Source organism: Cebus imitator, unplaced genomic scaffold (genome assembly GCF_001604975.1).
Source record: "Cebus imitator isolate Cc_AM_T3 unplaced genomic scaffold, Cebus_imitator-1.0 Scaffold7, whole genome shotgun sequence".
Taxonomy (NCBI): Eukaryota; Metazoa; Chordata; class Mammalia; order Primates; family Cebidae; genus Cebus; species Cebus imitator.
This window is the reverse complement of record NW_016107322.1, coordinates 1,590,493-1,599,127: the sequence shown is the minus strand read 5'-3', so window position 1 is coordinate 1,599,127 and position 8,635 is coordinate 1,590,493.

The following is an 8,635-nucleotide window of genomic DNA, read 5'->3' as shown; positions in this document are numbered from 1 at the left end:
GGCTCCGGGGCGCCGACAAAGCAGCCGCGCGGGGCAAAGCAGCGGCGCTGGCCGGCACAGCCGCGCTGGCCGAAACAGCCGCGCTGGTGACCGTGGAGCACCTCTGCCCGGGAATTTCCTAGTCTGTGGGCAATAAAAACACGGCGTCCACTCACCCTCTGCGCTTTCACTGGGAGCTGCAATCCTGAGCTGTTCCTAAACGGCCATCTTGGATCCACCCGGCTCGGACAGAAATAATTTTTATTATTCAGTCTTTTATTGTATTCAGGCCTTCAGTGGATTGTAAGAGGCCCACCTGTATTGGGAAAGGCAATGTGCCTAACTGGGTCTACTGATTCAAATATTAATCTCATCCAGAAACAGCTTCACAGAAACATCCAGATGTTTAACTAAATATCTGGGCAACCTACAACCTAATCAACTTGACACACAAACTTAAGTATCACAGTTACCCATATAAAAATACTTGCATTTGTCTGAGAGAACATTGAATATTAAAATTAAAGTTTTCAGGGGGAGCCTGTCAGCCTGATAGTTGATTAAGTGGTATTTGTGAAGTCAAGCACCTTGTTCTCCCTATGGTGGGTAAATTGAGAACTAGCTTCATTTATCATGAGATGAAGTACAATGTTATCACCCTGGTACAGTTTAACTCTGCAGTTGTAATAGAATTCCAAAGGTTAAGTTCCCTGTGTTCTCCTCACATCTGTGAGATGAAGGAATAAAAGCCTTAAATATAAGTATTAGGCTTATGCATACACTTTAAGTATAATTAAAGCCTTAAGTATTAGGCTTTTATTTGAAGAAACTGTCTGAAGCATACATAGAATCCATAATAATTATTACCACCTGCAGACACATTGTTCAGTAAATATTTAGTGACTGCCTATTATGTTCCAACCACAACTCTAGGATCTAGACATAGGATAGCCCAAAGTAGAAAATGGCTTTGAGGAGATTGGAGTCTTGCCACGCATTTTCTGTAATGAAATAAGTTTAAATAAGATGCAAAATACCACAACCATCATCATGTTCAAACGAGCTGACAGTTGTACGTTAAGTCACCAAGGTCAAATAATATTTGACCAGCACTATTTTTTACAATGTCAGGTTTTAAAATAATCCTAATTCAAACAGTCTTCACTTCTATATCAGGGGAAAGGCAGTAAATCATATGTCCTCTTAAATCCTTTGAACTGGATCACTATACTTTTGTCTACCACTTGCAGGTTACTTAATTCTAAAGACCAAGCACCCTTCCTGTCACCAATACATCACACAAACCCTAGTGTTGGGAGTTCAGTGTCCATCATCTCTCCATCTTGTGACTCAAACCTATTTAACAATACATGAGAAAGTTTGGCCCTGTGCTAAATCAACACTTCCTGACAGGGGAATAAATAAATTCTGGGGTTGGGAAACTTTGTCATCTTCTACATGGCTTTAGCTGCAGCAGGGATTGGGAGAAATTTGTCAGCAATTTGTCTGAACTGACCCACTGAAATGTGACTATATTTCCTCAGCTTATCTGAGAGATGGGAACAATCATACCAGGAAAGTTTATATCTACAACCAGAAATTAAATCACCAACTATTGCATAGGATCCAGAAATGGAGAAATGGCATCTTTGGAATAGTGGTGTGAGTATGAAATGCAGAGTGGGTCAATGAAGGCTACAGGTGACAAGGCACTCCATGGTTACATTGAGGAAGTCACAGCAGGACCGCTGCAGTTGTCAGGACTAAAATTAACCCCCTCTCCAGAATATTTAAGCAGTACAGAGAAGCTTCAAAACTAGCTCCTTCATTTCATAGGAAGAGTTCCAACTTGCAGAAACATCTGCCTAAAGTGATTTTTAGGTTGTGTATGCCAGTGATTGAAATGGAAAAAGAATCGTCTGCAACTCTGTCTACAAACATTAAGGGGTAAGGCACAGACAACTGCTTAGATTTTATAATTTATATTTCCAGTTATGGATAAAATATTGGTCATGGTTTTTGTTTTAAGGTTCACATATACACATATAGGTACATTATACCTTTACATTCATATGTGTCAATTGAAATATTTAAAAAATAATGTTACTACCACCAATATGTCAAGCATATTGACATCAGAATGTCAAGCACCTGATGGATCTATAATCTAGTTAATTCAACGTGAACAATAATCATTGAATTTCAAAGATGATGGCATTATGTTCATAGCAGATGACATTTTTGCTTTATTAAGCATCACAGTTCAGACTGCTGTGAATGTGAACAATGTATCTGCAGTTACACATCAACAGTTATTTCAGATTTTTTTCAAATGTGTTTCAGGACTCCTCCTTGGTTTCTTGATGTTTACGAGGTTTTGCTTTGTTCTATTCTGTTCTGTATTGTTTTTCTGGCCAGCTTATTTATGCAATTTCATGAAGACTTCTGTATATTTACTTTGTATTGACATACAGCTGAGCAATGACAAAAAGAGATAAAATGTTTTAAATATCCACCAAAGGATGTTCTTACCTATTGACAAAAATAGAGACTGGAGAAATAATGGCATACAGATCAATTTGTGGCTTAGATATCTTAAATGTTTCTTTTTACTGTTAAGCAGGCCGAGAATAAGAGAGCTATTTCAGAATTTTTGTTCAATAAAAGGATCATGATCCAAATCAAACATGGTCTCATATTTTCAACAAAGCCACTTGGCTTTTTAAAATGTGAGCATTAAATACATTTATTTGTAATGTCTATTGGTGATTATTTTTGGTCTTGACACACAAACGGACTCACATGTACCTGAGGGTCGAAATACTAGACTGTATTTTTAAAAAGGAGCAGAGGCCTCCACTGTATTGTTCACACTTATTTTACAGACTGATGTATCAGCCAGGGAATGATTCTCAGGCACAATTACTTTCTCAATGTTCCACAGATTCTTCTTAAAGTCATGGTTGAAACCACTGGGTTAGAGCAGTGCTTCCAAATGTTTAATGTGGGTGCAAACCAGCCGAGTATGTTGATAAAATGCAGATTCTGATTTAATAGGTACTGGTTGGTTCACCAAAGTAGGAATTTCTACAAAGTTTCTTGGTGATGCCAAAGTCACTTTTCCATATATTGCATGTTGTACAGTAGGGATCGAAAGATATGGCAGCCATAATCGAAAGCTCAGCAAAATGCCACACTTTAAACCACAGTTGTACTGCCCAATATTCTTTTTAACACTGTAATACAGAAACTTCAACATTTCCAATTGCAAATAGATGTATATTTTTGTTGTTTGTTTTTTCCAATGGAGATGTATGATGCATTGCCAAATTGGCCTTCAATTGGTTATGTTACCTACACTAATTTTCCCAAGATCCAGTTGTTAATAAATATATATTCTGAATCAGTTACATATCTACCTATAAATGCACAAATATTTTATAAAGCCCATTATACTAAATATGCTGTAAGGTAAAATATAACAAAAAATAATTGATATATTAAGAGCACAGTCTTTTGGGTAGCTGTTTGGGAGTATACTCCCTGAACAATTATTACATACAATTACTACATAAAACATTTAAAAAATCATTGCTAATCAAAATGTTGTCTATTATTTCTGTTTGTATTTTCCAAAACATATAACTGCTATACTTTTCTAAGTAAATTCTGAAACATTTTATGAATGAAGAAATCAGTAGGAATCACATCAAATCTAGAATTTTTTTCCTACATTGATAGCTTTACAGTAACCATCTTCCAATTCCACCAAGGGTTTGCTTTGATTTCATGTTTTGGGAACATCTATTTGGTATAATACAGGCAATAACAAATGTGGTAGTTTGCTCTCATCTATTTCTTAAGATATTTTTTGCCCTGTATGATGTTTTCCTAGGAGCAAGGCCAAGGTCCACATTTGTTGCATTTTGGCAATGTGTGTTTGGCATGTTCATTTTATTGCTTGGTTATGACAAGATGTGTTCAGAAAAGTGGTGAAGTTTCATGCTATCTGTGCAGAATTCCTTCTTTGTTAGTGGTGTGTGCAAAGCCATCTGTTCTCTTTCGAGCAGCAGTGATGACTTGTGTAGGACAGTAAGCACTTGTCAGCGCCTGGAAGATGGTCCTCTGCATAAATCATTATCCTGTCTTTATGTCTCACAAGCAGTGAACCCTTTTTAGGCTGTGTTTCTGGCTGAGGTTGGCATACACTGGGGGAAGAGTATCAGAGTCAAGGAGAGTTGCTTATTAAATTACTCATCTCACTTTTACAGAACAGCTGCTAAACCAAACTGGCTAAAATACCTTCCTTATCCACAGCATATGTTTGAATACAGATGCTCACTCTAAGCAATTCAAAGAGCCGAGGCCCTGGAGGTTGATAAATGTTCAGCTTTTAGATACAAAGGAGAGGTTAAACGAATATGTCAAGATGCTTTGCTTGCCCTGATACTTTTACCCGAAGAATAAATGGTGACAAACTTCCAACTAGGCTATATTCTAACCCCACCACGTGAAAAACATAGCAAAAGTATTCCTCTATTGCTTACTAATTAATGTATTAGCCCCATTTTATTGTATTATTTTTTAAAATGACAAAAACCCATTTAAATACTATTCTAATTAGGACAAACCATAGAGTGATATATCTATTTGTGCAATAAGATGTGCAAGGACATAAATCCCTAATATAATTTTTGTAGGGCTTACTGTATTAGAGGCAGATAGTTCAGTCCAAAGGGCTACTTATTAAAGGCTAATGCATTAAATTATATAACTGTCACAAGCACGAGTTTAAGATATGGCAATTTTCCTTCCAGAACTTGAAATCAGACCGCTAGCAAATTCTCATGGGTCACCAAATATCCATCAAATTACAGCAACATTTAGACGTGCTTTATCGTGATAGTGTTTGTATCAGTGACCTAGAGAAGAAAGGTTTTATAACTCATTACAAATCCCCAGTCAATCAAGTGATGCTGATTTGAGGAAAGAAGTTTCATATTTTTTTTTTATTTTCAGTCAATTCCTACGTTAACTCCTTAGCTGATTTTAGTCACAAAATGAAGGATAAAGAAAACCTAGTTTTCACTTTGAACTGTATTTTTTTTCCTACATAAATAACTGGCTCAATTAAAATCATTATTATTCTTAGCAAATTAAGGAAACATTGTAAATTATGCTGGCATAGGCTGTTAGAGTTAAAATTCCTTTTCCTGATAGTTCTTTATTAAATGCATTTGATGGAAGTTCCTTATTTTTAATAATTATGCATGCAGAAGTATTCAAGGCTACAGCAATTTCCTAGGCCATATATAAGCCCACGCAGTATTGAATATATTCTTTGATTAGCTAGATATTTAATCATTCTTATCCATATTTACTGCTCAATCCACAATATCACTGCTAATTTAAACAAAATTCTGCATCTGATTTCATTTAAACATTCAGATTCAGTTCATTCTCAAAATATTGAAATATTAAGAGAAAGGGGAATAAAGGAAAGCTAAGGGAAAGTTAAAAATAATCAAAGACTGCATTATTCTTCAAAGGAATTCTTAAGCCATTCTTTTAAATATTGTGAGAAATTCTTTGGTGAAGAGTGGATTTATCATACATGTAAGTTACTGATATTACAGAATACGTGAAAATGTGACCTAATACTAGCAAGATAGATCAACGTAGAAAATTAGAGCAACAATGGCCCATTGTTCTGTTACAATATTGAAAACTGGATCCCTTTCAAGAAATTGTAATATGAAACAAATTGTTGCAAATCAGGCATAAGAAGTGAAGAGGCACCAAGTTTATTTGAACTTTTTAAATATAATATTCTGTGTAATATGGAAAATGTCACTTAAAAACATGAGGTGCTCAAATCATTCTTTCACATTTCTTATCTTTTAGGGCTGTTGAGAGAATACCAGATATTTGCAAAGAATACACTTTTGATTTAAAAAGATATGTACAAATGGGAAGAATTTTACCTACTCTACACACACATCCATTCTAAGTGTTATATAGACAGGTATACTCTCAATGATTAAATGATGGAGTTGGCATCTCATTGCTTGTGCTATTCTTTTCCAGACTAGAGAAGTACCCTCATTGGCTACTGGCAATGTTTGTTTAGCCTGCTCTGAGAATCACTTTCATTCTAACTCTTTTTTTTTTTTTTCCCCATTTATTTATTTTATTGTATTTTAGGTTTTGGGGTACATGTGAAGAACATGCAAAATCTTTGCATAGGAACACACATGGCAGTGTGATTTGCTGCCTTCCTCCCCATCACCTACATGTGGCATTTCTCCCCCTGCTATCCCCCCCAGCTCCCCACCCCCCCGTCCCTCCCCTATGTCCCCCCAACTGACCCCAGTGTGTAGTGCTCCCCTCCCTTTGTCCATGTGCTCTCATCGTTCAACACCCGCCTATGAGTGAGAACATGCGGTGTTTGATCTTCTGCTCCTCTGTCAGTTTGCTGAGAATGATGGTTTCCAGATTCATCCATGTCCCCACAAAGGACCCAAACTCATCGTTTTTGATGGCTGCTAACTCTTCTTTTAATTCCTGAAGGCTCTCTATAATCTATCTCCTGATGACTGAAATTTACTGTTTTATACAGTTACTTATTTTTCCCTTACATTATACTTACCTATTATTTTGCAACATTTAAAAAAATACAAATACAAAATTATTTTTCTCATATACTCCACAATACATTTTTTATAATTAAAAATATTAAATCTATGAAGTATGTACATTATGCTTTCGTGACAAGTGTTATATGATTGTAAAAATAACCTTTCTAAAATTTACTATAATATTCTGTTTTTCAGATACACCCTAGGTTCAGGTATCACTTCTCTGTTGGAGGGTTTTTTCTTTTACTTTTTTATTTTTGCATTTTTAAAATAGTACAAGTATGAATGAACATCTAAGAGACTAAATCTTCATCTGCCTTTGCAAGCATTACCTATAGGATTTCTTTTAAATTAGTGTACATATTTTCCACTTCATTGAATCTGTCATTTCAAGGATTATCAATTTAATTTAGACAAATTCAATGTCATTTTTGAAATCCCATCTTCACTGACTTCTCAGAAGAATTGATTCCACTCAGTGAATTTGCCTTCTTGAGTCTTCCAACTCTTTCATTTTCAGTGGTTAATATTTGATCTAGGCATGCATACTTCCTTTAAGCAGATACAGAGGCAACAACTTCCTTTAAACACAAACTCTAGGGTCGCTTTCTATGTTAAATGAAAGCAAACACTATGATTCTTAATAAAACGTTGCCTCAAATTTTTGTCATTATGGAACTTTATCTTTCCTAATAATTCATCTCCTGGTCTCTAAATGCTAGCACCTAGTGTATTTTGTTTAGTCTTATGAATATACACTCATGATTGTCCTGACACGTTTTCTTTTCTCTTTATCTTCTTTGTCTTTCCTGAATAGTTTTATTTTCTACTTTTTGGGGATATTTTTAGGTGAATATTATAGACATAAATGTCCATAAATCATAAACGTATAGCTTGATGAATGTGGCAGGCAGAATAAAAGATGTTCCCCAAGATCCCCACAACTGTGTACCTTCTCTTGAGTGTAAGCAGGACTTATCAACTTGAAGAGATTCACTCCTGTGATTCCGTTATTTTAAATGACAAAGCTGATATTAAGGTCCAAAATTGGTTGAATATGAGTCCAAAGGATATTATTTCAGGTGAGGTAACCTAATCAAATTAGCCTTTAAAGAGATCCCAGACCTTTCCCAAAGGGAGAGATTTGAAGTCAAAGAGATTTTCCTACTGCCCTAAAGATTCAAGGAACCAATGTTCAAAGGGCCTTTGGGAATTGTGGGTGGCTTTTTGTTGCTGAGAGCAACCTCCAACTGACCCTTAACAAGAAAGTGGAAACCTGAATGCTACATCTGCAAGGAACTGGGTGCTAGCAACATCCATGTCACCAGGGAAGAGGACCTTGAACTACGGAAAGGAACATAGTCCAACCAACACCTTGACTGCAGCAAGACCTGGAAAAAGGACCCTGAGAAGTGACCGAATTAAGCTGTGTCTGACCTGCTGGCCTAAGGAAACTGGATGATAAGAAATCTATGTGGGATCCTCCCACTTAGTTAATGGGGTATTTTTACACAGCAGGAAAAGACAAATATAACACACATGTAACATACACCCAGATCAAACCACCTGAGAGTTTCAGTAATACAAGAGCCCTTCTCTTGCCCTTGTCTAGTTGCTACGCCCCTTAGACATATTAATAATCATCCTGCTTAATACCACAAAGGAATTTTGACATTTTTGAACTTTATATAATTGCAATCTATGCTATACTCTCTTGTCCCTGACTGTGCTGGTGATCTCTTTTGTACTTATCATAGATCTATAGAAAAATTGCCCAATACATTCAGATAACACAAAATTCTTGTAATTTTTAAAAATAAAATTGTGTGCACTTTGCATCTTTTGTAAGTTGAGGTTAAAGAATGGTAATATCTGTAATTGGCATATGAAAGCAGGCGAATCAAAGAATTTTTTTTCCTATTACAAATAAAAAATGGGTCCCCATGGGAAAATGATTAAAAATATAGCAAAAAAAAAAATGAAAGTTGTATTGACTGTGAAATAATTAGATTTGCTTT